Source organism: Oryzias latipes, chromosome 20 (genome assembly GCF_053564925.1).
Source record: "Oryzias latipes strain Hd-rR chromosome 20, Olatipes_Hd-rR_3.1".
Lineage (NCBI taxonomy): Eukaryota > Metazoa > Chordata > Actinopteri > Beloniformes > Adrianichthyidae > Oryzias > Oryzias latipes.
The window spans coordinates 20,700,121-20,719,499 of NC_136256.1; positions in this window are offsets into that span (position 1 = coordinate 20,700,121).

A 19,379-nucleotide genomic window follows, 5' to 3' on the forward strand; every position below is an offset into this window, starting at 1 on the left:
GGCTGGTGAAACTAAATTGGAAGGACAGGACAAATGATTCAGGTTAATCTACAAGTTTAATGTAGATCGTGCACCAAATCCAAATTTGGAATCCAGCAGCTGATTCAACAATCGGTAAAATTTTTGTTGGGTGTACAGCCAACAGGAGAATCTAGCTTTGGCATTATATCTATGGAGAAGTTGTAAAAATTGTTTTATAATGTTGCTATAGAGTATTGTTTGCTTACAAGTTTATCTGCTTGGCCTTAGTCATAGTGTGGCTGATCCCTGTGTGTGTACATACGCTGTGTAATGAAGTGTGTAGTGTTGTGAGCAAATGCATGATGAGCAGCAATACTGATTTTTTTTATATCTTTCTGTGTATAAATATGCAAAGACAACTCACCCTGGCAGTGATCACTGCAATGTCTGGTTCAGGGAAGGCTGTCACAAGATCATGAACTGATCTAGATGTGAACTGATAATACTCTTCTAGTCCCTTGTGTGCATTGTGCAAAACGGGTGCGGTGACAGAAACAGATCATTCACCAAGTAAAAATGTCTTCTTTGTTGGCAAAGCAGCCGGTTCCACCGTAAAATACCCTTCCTTTATACAGTAAGGATATATCCCAGGGGTCTGCAACCGAGAGTTGCAAAGCCACTGTTTAGAAAACTGCACCCTACTTATGTTTTATGGCCAATAAGCCATTCAATTAAAACACGAGGCTTTTAAATATTTACAATGATTAAATTGTTGTAATTTTCTACATGTGACCGTTTTAACTTCTTTTACTTTTGTTGAAGCTCATTTCAAAATAAAATACACCCTGAGTCAAATAAGAATCTGCAGTAGGAGATGTGTGGACCTGTCTAGAGTGCCCCCCCCCCCCCTTCACCCAACAGTAGCCAGGACAGGACAGACTCCGCGACCCTGTGACCCCGTAATGTACACAGTGGGTTAAGAAAATGGATGGATGGATCTATATGTGCTTAAGAACTGTTTAAATAATAAACCACTCTTACTATCCTTTAGTTATCTGAATCTAAAAATAAATACAAATGACATAACCAAATTAACTAAAACTAATCAACCAAAACAGCAAACCCATTATTTATTAGAAATGATAGCAGAGCCACAATCAGAGGATGATTGTGTGGCTCCGGAGCCTCAGGTGCAGACCCCTGATCTATCCTGTCAATGTTTATATTACCGTATATATTGCTGATAAATTACAAGATCTTTGGACAAAAACATGCTGTTGACCATAATTTCATATTCATTTGCTCTTGGCTCCGCTATTGCCCTGCAGCATGGCGGGTGATGATGTAATTGCAAGCCCTCTATTCTGCCTGCTTTTTTTTTTTTCAATTTTGTTGAATAAAACATTTCTATTTTTGAAAAAACTTGATTGATTTTCCTAATTTTTTTTTTGTTCTCAAACATTAACCCTAAACACATCCTGTTTTTCCAACACTCTTGTAATGTAACTCTGTCAAGGGAACCAGCATTCGACAACAATAGGCATTAGATTGCGTTACACTTTCTTGTGTTTTACTCCACATAACATTAGTTTACTTTTCACACAACAGTGATCCAATTTCAGTTTTTCTCTGTAACAAGTATTGTTTAGTGAGGAGGTTGCCAGCAGCAGGTTAGCACCTACTCAGTCCTGCTAACACGATATGCAGTCACCTCTATTGGGATATGCTCCGCAAATTCTATTTATGGATGCAGAGTAAAATGACACTTTACCCCCAAACCCCCACTGTCTGAATGGAGAAATATACATATTATAACCCATCTTACATTGTAACAAGACATGGAGAAGTAAATCAGAAGTGTTCCCACACACTCTGTTCACTTATGGAGAAGTTGGATGAGGAATTTCTAATTCAGCATAAACAGGATAATAAATGGATCTAGTGCAAAAAAAAAATGGGAAGTTATTGAATTTATTGCAGTATCGAGGAAACAAAACAACAAAAGACGATGCAGTACTTTTTAAAAACTAGCTAAAATAAAACTTTTGAGGAATTGATGATATTTCAGACAAATATGATTTACTCGTCAAATTGGAAATTTGACTGGCAGACTATTGTTGCTATGGTTACAACAAAGGAGTCACATGAGGGAAAAGTGACAAAAACTGAATTCCAGCAGTTTATCCACCTTTTTCCATTTTGGTACAGTACTAAATAAGAAAAATGAACCACCAAAATTATTTTAATAGAAGAAAACTTTTCCACTTTCAAAATGAAACATTAAATGCATTAAATAAAAAATGAAATAGAAAAAGGTTTCTATTCAAGTGCATGAACTGCTTTGAAATCCTGACTGAATTATTTGTTTCAAAAACATTTCTGACTTGTTTAGGGCACATAATGAAACCTAAGTTGATATTGTCCTGTGAGTAATTTGCAATCATATACACAGGGTAACAACACCGCTGTGTTCTTAATTGACCATGAAGTCTACACTTAATATGCTGAATTAAATTCAGAATTAAGCTGGGGTCACAATATGTGGGGCTGCACAGCAGTGTCACCAAACAGCAAATAGATCCCCAGCTGCTGGAATTAACTCCATCCGTCAGTAAAAGCATCCTATGACATTCTTTCCTTATGAACAAGTGAACATTTTAATGTAAATCATAAAATGTAAATACTTGACCTCATTGACCTTCTAACAAGCCACAAAATGTTTTGACGTATTGATTTTTTCGGTTGTAAAACATGTTTTTTAGCACAAAACAAGAGGAGACAAAAAGTCATAGTTTACGTGGATGCAACAAAACATGTAGAAAAACTAACTTTTTTTAATTAGGTAATACACTGATTTACATTTCCATCAGAATCAAGACATATCAATACGTTTCACTTTATAATTAGGCTACTTTAGGGAATCACTGTAAGGAATGGGAGATCAGTAACAACCAGAAAGTTTATCTTTACAGGCAAACATCCGTTTCTTTTAGAAAACCAAGAATTCATCAGTAGATGCTGTACCTACATGGTGGAATTTGCATTCTTTAACAGCAAGTTGTGGATTATTTAATTAAGTCTAAAGCTACATTTACATCACTCCTGGCATTTAAGCAACCACTTCCAATGAAAAGTCTATATAATTGTGTGTAAATGAGAGATTCACCAATAGGCGTTAGATTGCATTTCCATCTTTAAAACTCTCGCATTCAAGCCAGTTTCTATGGTCGGGCTCTACGTCCAAAACGTGCGGTCATTGAACATGGGTTAAAAGTTAAACCAGGTCAAACTTTGACCAGTCAGGGACTCAGATTTGGTAGTGACGTCTGGATATCATCCCTTATGATTCACTGAAGTGCCAACCATTCCAAAATTGATCATGGAGCAGAAATTAATCATTGCGATTTGTGCCCGGTTGGAATTATCTGACACCAAGTCTTTGTTTTGGAATAGATTGATAGATTGATTAGATTTGTACTGCTTTGACATTTACACCAAGCCTTTTCCAACTGTAGGTGGTGGACATGCTCTCGCAAACAGTAGCAAAAGAAGAAGAAGTGCCTCCCTGTTTGTCCAGTGTGAACACCATGGGTTAAACCCGCGTCACATGCCTGGTGTGAACATGGCATAACAGATAGTGTAATTCTCAATATAATCAAGTACAAATAATGGAACTTTCTCCATGTGCATCTGGACCGCAAAGACCTTTACCGGATTACACGTGTTCAAACTGCTTGACGTCTGGTTTGACTGAGCCTCCGTTCAGCTCTAAAATAACTTTTTTGATCTTCCCATTGCTCCTGTTGAACATGGTGCGGACTAAAACAGAGAAACCTAACAGGCCGCCTTCTCCCGTGATACCAATTTTTTCCTTGCACTTGCAGAAAATGTCACTCTCCGCTGGGACGCAGAAGGTTTGGCACGTGCTTCAGACGCAGACCGTGGTGAGTCTGCTGGCAGTAGCAGGCAATCATTCCCCAGCCCCTCTCCTCCACCTCCAGTGGCTGGAACAATGGGAACCACAGTCTGTGATTACCTGCCAGGACGGAGATGATGTGAGTTCAGAATGGCTCCTTTCACTCACTCCTCAGGAGATGTGTTTTAAAGCCTCCATGTTTAAAGTTTTAGAAATTAGTGAACAATTTAGAATTCCTTCTTCGGTCAAGTTTCTCGTCAAAATCAGAGCAATTTAATCAAAGAAGAAAAAGTATAACTGATCTATTATCTTTTATTTTTCCTGGTAAAGGAACATGTTAAAACAACATAAAATTAGGGTTCTTTCATAAAATCGGGAGAAAGCGCTCAGATTTTTACTGTTCTTTGCATGCATGTTTCACATTTCCCTGCTTATCTAATTTTTTTCCATTTTTTCCCTCTTTTTTTTGTCTTTGTACCCAACTCCGCTGACAAAATGAAGATTTTTTTTATTTATTTCCTGGAACCACATAGACAGAAAAAAAGAAAGTTCTGAATAACCATCAAGCTGGAAAGAAGTACTTGAAGTGATAGAGCATGAAGATGTGACTGTTAAAACTGATTTGTCTGTTGTAAAGCCGCTTCCACTTGGCTTGATGATCATATTGGTCAACACAAAAAAATCAACTTAAAAATAAAAAAAAACTTGTTTCAGTCAATCTCAGTACAATTATGGACATAAAATGTGGTAAAAACTCATGATTGATATTGCACATTTAATCAGAGGTCTAGTCTCTAAATAGGCTTTTGTCCTGGTGATCACATACGTTGCAACGTCACCATGAAAACAAAACCCTCCTTTTCCTCTGAATTCCTACAAAGATGAACAAAAGTCTACATTTATGCCTAGTTTCTTGGGCCAAACTGATCCGCTTTTCCCTCATGTGTTATTTTATTTTACAGACCGTGGATTAAACCATTGTGAAATTTAGGAACAGGAGTGTAAAGTTTATTGAACCAGTTTAGAAACTTTACAAACACAGTTTTATCTTCTGATAAAAAACAAGTGACTTCATGTTACGGTAAAAAGTCAGAGCCACCCGCACCAGTTGTCTCAGCCCAGATGGAGCAGTGAGTTGCAATGCCCCCACCTGTCTGTCTTGTTGGACAGTATGTGTGAAACAGTTGGGCCTAAGCTCATATTTTTAATCTTTGCTGTGTCAGGAAGACACTCTCTTGCACGCTATTTTAAATTTCAGGAAGTCACATGGATTTTCTACCTGCAGACTAGAGGAAAAGTATGAGGACTTAAATTTGCAGGCAGTCTTGTTCAGAATGTACGTTTTATTTTAATTAAATTATATTTGATTATCCCTTAAAAAAAAAAAATAGCTCTGGGCTCGTATTTTATTTTCATTTCTTTCTTGCATTAAAAAAATGTTTTCTCATTGAGGTTATCTTCAATAAATTGAAGTGAAATTTGGTGTAGTCCAGTATCAGCAAAACATGACACACTGTAATAAAAACTAGGACGGGAAATTATAATCTTCTCCAAATTAAACCATAAAAATAAGTATATTTCATATTTTTATGTTTTTTAAATAACCTTTTTTGTTGACATATTACAATCTGAAAGTGTAAAACTGACTAAAATTTGAGATTCTTAAAATTTTGAGTGAAACAATATAATGAAATGAGTTTTTTTTATTTCTAATTTGTTAAAAAGTTCAAAATCCTGCTAAATTCTCTGTTAAAGGTTGGATATAACCGCTGTGACTTTACCTCTGACTTGAACAATGCAAAATCATCTATTTTTAGCTTACTAAAACAAAGCTATTGTTAAAAGGCGATACACTGAATGTAAGCGCTTTAGTCACTCTCTCCCTGTGCCATTTCCTCTCATCTCCTTCCTGTGGTGACAGCAAATGGATTTATGGGAACGTAGTTGCCCAGAAGCCCCTCTACTGTACCCTCCCTGCAGGGGCCTGTCACGCAGGCTGATGAATTCTCCTCCGTCCCCTTTCCCTCGCCAAGCTTTATGATGGAAACTGATACAAACACTGTGATAGGGTTTCGGGATAAATTATTCACGCTTCCAATGCTCTCTGCTGCTCTTTCAGTTCTTAGAGGACGTCCATTTCACAAATGGCCCTTTTTTTAGACCTCATCCTTTTAATTGATCTGCGGTGAAGACAATACATATGTGATTGAGAGAGCGCACAATTGCTCTGTAAAAGTTTGGTGCTGGGCTGTAGACAGACGATGTGTGTTGTCGGGTCATTTGGTGCCTCGAGATTTACTATCTGGTAAATGAAATGGTTGTCCATCGGTTGGAGGGGCTGTCCGTCGACGGAGTGCTGGTCTGATTCTTCTACCATCTGGTAGGATAGGCCTTTAATTGAAAAGAATTTCTGGACTGAAAGGGAAGAGCTGGACAAAGTCTCCCAGTCCCCCAAGAGAGAGAAGTAATGAAAAGAAAATAACTTCTCTCCTCTTTAGTGCCTATGGAACCCATAAAGAATAACAGGACATGGGGATATAACAGACGCTCTGCAGTAGTGAGTGGGTGAATAACTTTCATATTACAGCTTACCATCTGCTAAGTCGGTTTCGGATGGAGGAAGCCAATTGGATTAAACGTTACGGCCACTTTGCTCGCTGCGGGTTTTAGGACTACCTTCAGGTGGCGGCCCATAAAGCATTTCTTTGTCAGATTTATTTAGACATGAAAGATGTGTTTTTACTTTTGTGTCAGACACACCCACTCCCACTTTGACAGTGGGATTTTTCTTAAAACAAACAGGAGGGAGGGAAGGGGATGGCCGATATCCTGGAGGCCATAGAGGATAAATGATGAGTCTAGCAGGACCGAAGGCAGAATAACAAATCTCACCTTTAATGTGGCTTCCACCGTCGGGAATCACTTTGTCCCAGACACAGCCGGCGTGCAAGTGTTTGTATGTGAAAAACACGTGGACTGGAGTTGCGCACAAATCCTGATAAAGTTTGAAGTTTGCGGAGAGAATGGCCGCTTAAAAGCACTTTTCCCTTTGACATTATTACCCTGTGTGATGAGTGAGTTCGCATGTCTACCAGCTAGAGCAGATGACTTGCTCTGGCTCCCTCTGTGACAGCCCTCCAGACTCCCAGACTGTTCATGAGAAAATATATCATTTACATCCACTTTAAAAAGGCCCTCTCGACCAAAACGTGCTAGATGGATCAGTTCCACACCTATTTAAGTAGTTGACGCGATGAGGTCATTCACTAAATAATTTCAGCCAAAGGCATCAACCACGTCAAAAGTAAACAGATATAGATCCTAAAAGTAAACAATAAAGAAAGATTAAGTGGGCAGCATCAATGGCAGACACTGTACTGCAGCAGATGAAGAAATGGTAGCTAATAATGATGATTTTCAACGTCTATTTTTCCAAATCTTTAAACACACCTTCAGTGTTGAAACGAGGGCCTCCCTGAGCCCACATCTATGTCGTCTTGTGTGTTTTGGCATCCGCCCTGCCCCTCATTGAGCGCAAACACTGACATTTTAACATTCAGCACATATTTCCAAGTTCGTTCAGATCCGCTCCGTTCCGGGGTGGCTCGCTGCATTACACATTGATCAAGAGACAAGCCATGGACTGGCTGCGATACATTTTCCCTTCCTGGCCTTGATTTGTATGAAGAACGCCCTCAAGAACGGCGACTCTGCGAGCGAAAGCGGCCCTGTCAGCAGAGCGTGAGCGTTTTAGGCAAGCTCCAGTCATACGGCAGGAAAAACGTAATCAGATATATTTCCAATCAGGAATGCAGCAATGAACAAATTGCACATGAGTAAACAGTTTTGCGAAAACAATAAGCCGTGGATAGACCGGCTCCCTTTCCCTGAGGAGTAAGTGTTTGTGCGTGTGTGTGTGCATGTGTGTGTGAGCCTGGGTCACAGCTTGTCCACTGACATGGACCCCATTAGATCGGATGACAGCACTTCATAACATTGACACATTCACAGCATGAGGTGTGCTATTCAAGAGTTCACTACACTGATGATATACTGTACGCACCTGACGTGTCACGGCCTAAATTTGAATCAGCTAACTGCCTCGGTCACGAGAGCGAATCAGAGGCGCCTCGCACAGACTGAGCTAGAATATATATCTCTCACACACATGCACACACGTGTGCACACATGCATTTTTCAATTTAGGCAAAAAAAAATCAATTTATTTTCCAAAAAAGTTAACACTGTTGTCTGGATAAATCAAATTAAGTTTCACACATTTAAAACTAGTCTATATAGTTTCAATAAAATTATAAAAAAAAAAAAAAAAAGTAAATAGAAGGTGGAGTTTGAGTTGTGAGAATAATTTTTTTTTGACGTAAAAACAAATTAAATGTAGAAAATTATTACGCAGTACAAACAACGTAATGTTTTAACATTTTTCAAGAAATTATTTTTTTTTTTTAGGTCTACTTTTTGTGAATCTGTTGTCACAAATAAAAGTCATTTCCTTAAAAGCATGTACTTTATAACTTAAAATTCAAAATGTACAGTGAAACGTTTTTCTATGAAATGAAAAAACGTCTTCAGGGGAAAAAAATAATCTTGCTGGCGCCATCTGTTCTTTCCTTCTCTTTCCTATCTTTTAGTGATAACATTATTACAGAAAGTCATAAAAGATTTTGTTAGCAGCTTTAAAGTATTCCCATAATTTAGATCCTGTTTCAGTTCTTCTTTAAGGAATTCTTATTTCGCATCTCTGTGGCTATTTCAAATCAATGAATCAACCCTCTTCGGACGTTCGGCGAAGGTCGAATTACCTCAGCATAATTTGCCAATGTTTGGATGGCAAATGAGATCATTATTATGTTGAGGGCCCAGAGATGATTCCAGCCTCCCCAACTATGTGTGTGGGGTAAAGGGGCCTCAGCCAGAGCTAAGAGCCCCTGTGGCTCTCCTCGCCTCCTCACTCTTAAACAAACACGCCGGTCAGACATCAATAGGAAGCGTCTCTGTTTTAGCATGCCTGACCTTTAGCCGCTGTCCCAGTCTGTGCCCACCAAGACTAGGCCCGCTTGTCTCAGGCGTGGATCGGTAATCACTATTACCAACCAGAGGAGCATCATAAACCTGGTGTGACCCTCCGCTAAAGATGATGGACAGACAAATTGCAGCAGAAGACTAGAAAAATAAATAAAGTGGATGACAGTGAGGGCTTTAATTGGCGGTGGGGAAAGGAAGGGAAAGTAAAAACAATCCTGATTGAGAGCGTGAAGGAAACCCTTTCACAGTGGAGGGGTCGCGAAGGAGGCGGGGCCTGGGTTCTGCTGTGCAACGGGGGGCCAGCTGGCTGGGCCCAAAGCTGGCATGACAGAATGTGACAGAGGATCCGCAGAGAAGGGACTCGAGGAATCCCGGCACAATAACGCGGATGGCAGAGACTAAAGCCCAGATTTAATCACAGCCATCACCCACCTGCCAATAGAAAATTACACAATGGATATCAATGGCAGCCTCCCTATGGCATTGAGCCCCCAGCCACATTTCCAGGCTGGTCCCAGCTGTCAGTCACTAGGCTTTAATGGTAGATCCTTAATGGCAAACCACGGCTTCTGCAAAAGGGGGTTTCATTTATTTTTTTCTTTTCTTTATTTTAACCGTGCTTTTGACCTTTTGTTTTGTTTTGTTTGGAAGATGTTTATTAAAAAATGTTTATGAAGGTTAAACAAGTGGCACATTCAGGATGCACCTTGCCTTTCCTCTATCAGAGCTGGGATAGGCTCCAACAATCGGTGACTCTGCCCAGAATAAAGAGGTTATAGATGATGGATCAGCTACATTTACATTTTATTTTTTATTGCATAACTTATTTCTTTTGTATATCTGTAAAGTATTTTATGGGGCACAGATTAATTTGAACTTTCCCGATTTCACGTTTGTCACGTCATCTCAAGAGAAAAATGTATAACGACACGAACCACAATTTACAAAATACACAAACAAACAAAAAAATAAACAGATAAACAGATGCATAAAAAATTTCATGACTCTATTGCTGGTTACCTAAAGTTAAAATTTAAATCCCTTCATAAATGTTTCCAAGAAAATCTACATTTAAAAACAGTTCTATTTTCTGAACTAAGTAAATTTTATAAAAATAATTCAACTAAATCTAACTCGAACTACAAGTATTTAAGAAAATCTGAATCATTAGGCCAAAAAACAGTGCAGTTTCTTTTTAAAGGTACAATACAAATTTGATAATTTCACCTGAAATTTCTTCAGGATTTTTTACAGCTCTTGTTTCAGGTATCACATAGTTTTACTGAGAAACAAAATATACATATAGGCTTGTTTTGCCCTGGTTGATCAAGGCTCGTTTTCTTTGCAAACGTACATCTGTGTTTTCTGAAGTTAAATTACAGATAATTTAGATTATATAATGATGTTGTCAGTCTAAAGCGGAGCAGACTCTCTGATTCTAGCCAGAGCTTTTTTATTGTTCCGTGCAGGCCTCACTTTAAATCATATATAATCACGTACATGCACACTAATTTCACACACACAGATTCATCAGGTTGGTATGCACTGCTCGGTCTTGACAGGTAACGGTCCTGTGGTTGGGATACTAATCAGTCTCTCAAAATGTTTACATTTTTCAACTGCGCCTCTACTTTGACTCTCAGGTGCCCCTCTGCCATAATTATGGTCAACCGAACTTGTTTCAAGATGAAAACACTCTCACAAACTGGCTGACATTTATTTTGAAGGTGAAACCTTTTTCCTTTTGGTTTCCTGTTCTGTGCACTTTACCAGACTGAGTTGTTTCTTTGGTAAATACAGCTTTGGTTTGATTTTGACATTTTCCTGCTTGAAGAATTCAATCCCACTCTTATTTCTCAAAAGTCACCGCAATTCAGAGGAACAAGCCAACCAAAAAAACTGCAATCACTCCAATACACCTCATTTCAGGCTTTCTTTAAGGTTGGTTTGATTGTGCTTATGCTTGTGCGAGTGCTTGTTTATGCTTCCGTTTGTAGGACCTAGACAGCCATCAGCACTGACATGAAGCAGTTGTTTTCCAAAGGCTTTGGGCTGTTGCATGTTGTAATAGCTTTTCTGTGATGGAGCGGAGAGGACCTCTTCTCCGTTTGCCTCTCAGCCATGACTTTTGCAATATTTACATGTTTACGCTCACAATTTCCATGTGTTGTATCTGGAACAATCAGCGGCGGGGGCCTGGAGAGAAGCACGGGGGAACAGCTTTAAGCCCCACTCAACTTGGGTTTCATGGTTTGGAGGCTGGGCCTGATTATGCTCGGGTACAGTTGAGGAAAAGGAGGGTGTTCCTTTTCCTTTTTCTTCAAGGCTCTCTCAAGGTTTTTGATGGAAAGCTGGGAACTCTGGGGAGCTCGCCCTAGGAGAGAAGCCTTGCCGAGGGTGAGTCAGTCTGAAACTCAGCTCGTCATCCAAGAAAGTCAATAATGGATTTCAGATACATTACAAAATCAATCACCATGAGAGATTCGGTCCAAAACAATGATTCAAGAGAATCTAGCTTGTTTGTCAAAAGTGAAGCAACAGAAACAAGTCCAAAAAAATTACATCCAATATTTTGTCCTGAAAGAAAACGTTTGTTTGTATGTTTGGTGACAGAAAGAAATACTCGATTGTAGACAACACGATGGCGCCTGACATCATGTTCGGAAGCAGAAATTACACAACTTTATGCAATTTGTTGGTTTTTTTTTGTCTAAATCAAGGAGTTCCTCACTATATTGTGGTTCACCTTTTTGTTGTCTCGCTGTTTCGCAAACATTTAGGTGTTTGTACCAAATGAAGCTGTCAAGTTTTGTAAAGCAACCTTTCCACGACATTTTGCGAAATGTTTAAACCAAATATGGGTCACCTTTTTAATTAGTGTACTTTATTTTGAAGGTTTGAAATGGAAGTCGATCATGTTTGCACTCATTTAACACAGATTTGCTCTTTGCTGAGGATTCTTTTTCTTACAAATTAAAATTCTTAAGATTTTGAAGCAACAAATGTCCAGGATTTTCAGAATTCGCAACTAAAAACTTTTCAGAATTGTAATACCTATCATTAAAATGAAAAAACATGGATAAACTGGTTAGGGTAACAACAGTCGCCAGTACAAAATAAAGTTTTGGTGAGCAAGATAAGCTTTTCAATCAACATGGGGGGGACTTTCGATTCTGGTCGTTCATGTCTGCAGCCAGATCCACTTGAAAAAAAGTTGGCCTTCAGAATGACTAATAAATAAATCAAAAATATATCAACCAATGAAGGAATAAAGCTTAAAACGACTCCTTTAAGACAATCCAAATTCCTAAAATAATCAGAGAGTTCATTTAGATCTTATCACCACAAACGGCTACAAATGTAATGCTAAATAATCATTTAGAAGTCAAAGGAAAACTATTACTACTGAGAAGTAAAGCTAAATCCCCCCGGGACAAGCATGAGCTCCAGAAGAAGGGTTGATACTGATGACTGTGTGGATAGAGGGAGAAAGAAAGCAAAGAAACAGAGGCAGGATGAAAGAGTGTGCTGGTCCCCTGTGATGTGGCTGCAGACGTAGCGGGTCTCAGCGTCAACCCAGCCAAGCGTCGGGTTTCCCCCCTGCCGGAAGTGGCGCGTTTCCCCTGGCGACAAGTTCTTCCTGCAAAATAAAGAAATCATTAGAAAGATGACAGCTGGGCCAGCCAGCAGAAAGCCCATGGGGCTCAGCCTCAGAGAGCTGCCACCCAGCATTAGTTAGCTGCGTTCGACTCCACCATCATCACCTTCGGAGAGGAAACAATGGCGCTACCCACTCTGTGGAGCATCACGCCTATCCTATTCCTAATTTTTCTGCATTTTAATTTCTAATCTGAAGGATCTCACACATTCACACACATCCCTCAACTTCCTCCAATCCCGGAGGGCTCGAGTTGAAATGTTGGGGCTTTGGCCAGCAAGCGGGGAAATATTCTGACATGTTAACCCCAAATCATGCATGATGGAGCTGAAGGCTCCAGGCTCAGGCAGTGACCCCTGGCAATCATGGCGTGTGGCAGCCACACTGGGGCCTCCGTTGCTTGGCCTTCTGGGAGAGCGGCGTGCCACATTCCACCCTCAAGTCCTCCCAAAGCATTTCCTCCACAAACCCCTCACAAACTCCCGCCTGCCAGGCAAAAGTTGCAAAAGAGCCAAAGGATTTCAAGTCCCACAAAAAAAGCTTCAATAAAATTCAGCAGTGCTTTACAAGAACTAACATGATTGCAATGTTGAGGAGGTTTGAAACGGATCACATAAAAAAGCTTTCTATCCGTGAAGGCAGTGAATAAACTAATGCTATGCCTGATAGTTAACTACAATACACAAACCAACATTCAAATAACTTTATCAGAATTGTAGTTTAATTCCCATTCCAAGCATCTTTTGATCTATTTTAAAGCCCCGGTGGTTGTTTAATCATGATTATATATGTTTTTAGCCAAAATGAAAGAAAACTTTCTTTTTTTCTGCCAGTTTCTGTAGAGCGGCAGTAGTTGATCAGAAATTTGTCTCCGAGTTGTGGGCAGGACTGTTGGCGCAAAATAAGCCCATTTGACTACCTGTCATCAAACTGTTTACACTCTCTCATGCTAGCCTACAGACCCTCACAATCCCAATCTAATATTTCCAATGAAACAAAAATGGCGAGCAATTTTGGAACCATCCAGCCGCACAGTTGGGAGCCAGATGCCAGTTTAGAAGAGGAAAAGAAAGACGTAAATGGATCTAGTCATCTACAAGGATGCATCAGAATGGAGTGGAGCAGGGAGCTTGTGGCTTGCCGTAGTAGCTTCTACGTCTACAACTACAAACTTTTTCAAATTGCCTTATTTCATCTGCTCCTGATTTACAGCAATTCGAAAAAAGACATACTCAAAAATTGAATTTTAAGCTTAATTTTCTTTATATATTTCCTCTGTCATCAAAAAATGCTACAAAAACATGTAAAAAAACACATTTAAAGTCAATTATTTTGCTGACACAATCATTGTTTGCATTGCAGAAACAACTTACTTACAGGTTGTCAATCCCAGGGTTTGGATCCAACGAGGCATCTCTGTTTCTAAGCTAAGCAAGACTTTCCTAAGATTCTTCAAAGTGGTTCAGATCTTATCCTATTTGAAACTCCAAAAAAGTCATTTGAAGTCTGTTTCTCCATAACATTTTTGATCTAAACTGATCTTATTTGCTCATTTAACCAATTCTATCTGATGTCAAAAGCAACTGCCAATCAACTAAATTGAGAAAAAACTTGATGCTTTTTCAAAACAAAACAGAAATGTTAGCAAAAATGACTTTTAATCCCCTAAAGTTGGTCAAATAGGGTTGAGAATTTGAGTAGTAATGAAAATGTTGACATTTCTTTTAAATTTCTTTCTATTGCTTGTGTCCCTCTGACAGACAACAATAGACACAAAATTTACAAAGAAGCTTAATCAAAGTTGGAGAAATTATCAGTATATTAAGCAAGCAAATGTATTGTATGGGAAAAAGTACTGACAGGTTAGAGATTCAACTCTAGATATAGAACAATTTAAACATGTCCGATTTCTTTATATACCAACACGAAACTGATATTTTGGAAGCAGATTCTAAGAAAAGAGGGATAATGTTCACAATAAAAGTATTTCTTACATATCACTTGTGATTCTTGTAGATCCGCTTTAACTTTTTTCAACATAAATCATCACAACTTCTCGAAATATTTCATCCATTTGGACTTTTATGCCAGCAGATTCATATATTAAGTTTAAAGTCATAAACACAGCTGTGTGGGTTGTGAATATGATGAACAAAAAAAAAACGTGACAAAGCCTCACAGACACTTCCAGGTGTCGCGACTCGGTTGCCATGACGATTAGGAGTGACATAGGTTAACACCTGCTAGCGCTCACTCATGGAGATTAATGTGGCTGCTCAAGAAAGACACACAGGGGCGCACACACCAACGCAACTCAGCCCGACTCCTGTCCCCTCTAATGGGGACTGATAAAAGACAGGCTCCATCTCTCACAAGCAGCAATTGGAGAGGTCGGCTCCTCTGCAACCATTTCCATGTGCCACTGCTATAGACGCTTAGACGGGGCAGCCTCGCTGAATTTTTTTTTTGGTTTTATAACAAAGCACCAAAAAATAAAATAAAAATAAAAAGCCAAAGTCTTCATGAAGCCACTCTGTTTGTGTCTAATGCCAGTTCAAGAAAATATCAGTGTTTACAGTTCAAACACACACGTACAGCTTTTTGTTGTCTAATCAAAAATTCACCTTGTACACGAAACACAAGAAATCTAACTCACACAAACCAATGTTACACAATCAGACAAGATGAGCAAGTTGATGGATGCAGCTTAGGGACTGTTGACACGCTCTAGCTCATTTCCATCGCTGATGTCTGAGCCAGAGGCCATTGTGGTCGAGTTTGGGCTTATTTACACACACAAATGAGGCCAACAGCGGAGGCGGGCGTTGCTCTGATGGGAAGATTGCCAGGGTCTGCAAGCCTATCATTCATGGGATGCCCTGACTTTTGTGGACTTAAGGAGCCTGTTCACCCCCCAAAAAAAGAAACCCTTTGTTTTATTTTCGATGCAGCAACAAACAGGAAGAGCATTTCATTTTATAGATGATTACAAACATCCCAATATCCAGATCAACTCAATATGGTTGTCACAAGTGCACATGGCAGTCCTCCACTTAACTTAATGTGCCAGATGGTTTGTTACACAGAACCATCTGGGAAGTTGTCACTAGAGAGTGATTGAAAAAGGGCAGACACTTAAAAAAAAAAGACTCAACGGGCAATTAGATGACCAAACTATCCATCACTGTCTTTCATGAAGGAGTTGAAACAGTTATTGGTTACTGTCAGACATGTCAGACCAATGTGGAAATGCGTGAGCACAAAATGCCACTGACAGCGAGCTCCAAGACATCCCATGTGGTCCATTTGAACCAAGCAGACTCAATAATTATTTTTGTTTAGAAGCATTTTGAGATTGTGATGTTTTAAACTGATATCTGCTTTTATTGTGCAGTTTTTCTAGTTCATTCAACAGAGATCCAAATGGGTATTCCTTGTTTTCAAGAGAAGAGATTATTGATGACCACCAAGACACAGGTGAATTATCTGATATTATTTTCATTTTTGCCACACCCATAACTAATCTATCTGGGTGTTAACTGTACAACAGAACTGTACAATTTCTGACAACACCCATAGAATTTTGAGGGACAAAAATCCAGTCAGAAGTGCTTTCCGACACCCATTTCAAACTTTCTGAAAATAGGAACTTAAGCAGGAACAAACCCTACAGTCTTGTCCCAAGTTTGAAGCTCTCCGTCAAGATGCAAGCGTTTGGAGTTCCTCAAATGACCACTGGAGGCTGATTTCAAAAGGGAGGAATATATATACATGCTTACAGCCTATTGGCAAAAACATTTTGAGTGTTTTTTTTTTACTTTATTTTCCATACATTACAAAAAATATGTAATGTTATTAAATGTTTGCATTATAAGGCCCAGGGGATATTTTTTGTCATTTTTTGGGCGTTATTTTTCAGGCTTCATTTTTATCTACATTCCATGAGTCTGTGATCAGTTCAGTGTATATATCTACAGTTGAATCAGTAAAGGCAGAATGAAAAAAGGCTTTAACTAAGGAGTGAATGGACGTGGCTCCTTCCTGAAACCAGCCTCCAGTGGTCATTTCCAGAACTGCAATGGAGCAACTTAATTATTCGGTACTGGAAAAATGGAAGCTTGTAATTCAGTTGTAGTTATGTGTCAGTAAAAAACTCATCTTGCTTGACGAGTAGAAGAACATAATACTTCATTTTGCCATGTTATTGGTGTTGGTCATGATTTAATCGACATGACTTAATTCTATAAATGGAAATGTGAACAAAACCTTGAGGGTTTTTTATTGGTTTCCCTTTGTAAAATGCTCATTGCAGACATGATTAAGCCAAAAAGCAAGAGCTGATCTATAACTGTGAATGCCTAAAACACCAACTGTAAACACCATTTGGTTCAAAAAGTCCTTCATGATTCCAGCTATAACTCCCTCGTTTCATTCGGACAAAATATCTTCTAAAGTACTATTTATTTGGACTGTTATAGACACAGGAATAACCCCCCCACACTTTATGTTCGTCTTTTTTTCCCTCTTGTCATCCAAGTAGCATTTGATATTCCCTATTAAATGGTATTTACTATGTTGGTTTTGCTAACATGAAAGCTGTGATCTGTTTGCAGACTCTGAATAAATAGATATTAGAGAGAGCTGTCATCAAAAATAAAAAAAGAGGAAAGGATGTTAACAATGAGAAGGAAATAGATACACAGACACGCATCATGGAAAGAGCAGAATGTTAACATGAGAGAGTGCCAGAGTCGTGATCTACCAGTAAATTGTAGATTGGCTATTTTTTTCCAGTGAAGAAGTTAAGGAGTTCTAGTATCTTTTAATGACTTGATTGATTTTGTCAAGCATAGTCCTTTAGCCACAGAAACGGTAGTTCACGGTAACATGGTGGGATTTTTTTTTTTGGCAGGGCTGATGTGGAAAAAAAAATAGCCCAAAAAATTCCAGACATGCCTCGACTAAAGTTATTAAAACAAGCTCATCCAAGTCAAAATGGACAGGATGGGTTCATTTTTGAAAAGAGTTCTTCCCATCAGAAAAACCAAAGACCACAGAGTAACAGTCATAACACAATTTTAGAAACAGACACTGGGATGTAAAAACACTTTTTTTTTTAAGTTTGGTCTATCAATGACTATCAGCTGTGAATCTTAAGGACCGCGTGCCGCAATGCTGTCACGCAACGGATCCCACTATAATAGCAAGCAACAACAATGCAGCCTGTACTCTTTTGTGGAACCGACCTGTAGGCCTCCTGCAGTTATTCAAGAGTTTCAAAATAATTTTTTTGCAGTTTATCTGCCCTGTTATTTTGCAGAATCAGGAGGAAAGGCTGTAAGGCGTAAAAAACAGCCTCAAGGCCTTTTCTTCCATTGTTATGGTCACAATACCAAAGGGAGGAGTGAGGAGAGCTGAGGCTGGGAATCACCCTGAGGGATATGGGTGGAAGGGTGGAGGCACATTAAGAAACAAAGTCCAGGTGACATTTTAGTGTCAGTGTCACCCATTCAGGGCACAGTGCAACGCTATCAATGACAAAAACCGCTGCAGGCTTGTGGGTTCAGTCAATGCTGGCATGATCTCCACAGAATGAAGAAAACTCAACGTTTTTATCTCAAACCCCAAGAAAACAATGTGTACTTTCCATAAGCTCTTCTCATTGTTGGTAAATGTTAAACTCTGAATTGTCACTTGGTGGTTGTTGTTTCTGAGTCTCAGAAACACACTGTGCTGTGCATGAATGTGTAAAAGGAACTGCCCTCTTGGCTGTATTCCCAGTGTTATGAAAAAGAGGCCCCCAATCCTTTCTAAGCAGCAAGTTGATTATATTAAAAAAAAAAAACTGTTCTAGTATTCACACTCAAACAGAAAAAAAGCTTGAATATTTTTAGTTAAAAGCTGCAAATTGTGAATTTGTGATTTTTTTGGTATTTCTTAAACACATTTAAACATCACTGACCGATACATTTGGACCCTTCTTGGATAAGATTTGATTCTTATCCTCCAAAAAACAACACCTTTTGTTGCAACAGATTTCAGGGGTCAGGCAAGTGAGCAGAAAGGACATCCCTGTGCATAAATCACAACTGCTGGATCCACATCTAAAAAGAAAGTAAAAAAAAATCCTACAATGCTGTGGAACATTGCAAACAAAAAAATATATACATATGAATAGATTAAAAGCTTTTTATCAATTTAGAACATTTAAAACACTTTCTGAATGAAAGTAATGTGAAATTTTACAAAATATGTGACAGTGTTTGTGACTTTGCCCGACACCGGAAATCCTCCATTCCAAACACAATTAAACTTTACAGTGTTACTTTACTGTCACATGGTAACAAATGGCTTTTGCAAATTTTTTGCACATTTCCGGACATCCTTACCTGTTCTGTTACCTGTACTTTACCTGTACTGTACTGTAAATAGGCTTTTTAAATTAAACCACCTTGTTTGTTAACATTATGTTACATTTTTGTTTTTTATATTATTCGATTTTTTCTCTTATGTTTACTATTCCTTTATTTTTAATTATTGTTACGGTAACAAACTAATTGCCCATGTGGGATCAATAAAGTATTTCTGATTCTGATTGAACATCCTGCAACAAAGTTTTAAATCTGTGCAGTTGAAACAGTTACTAAAGTTTAATTTGTCAGGATTGTGTCCCATGATAGTAAGTAAAAATGTAAAACTCACTTCTCCCATTAAAAGTTGGTAAAACAAGACAGGAAGAGGATGTCTTTAGTTCTGAATTATCACATCAAATTTCCTTAAATCGTTTCATTTTGAAACACC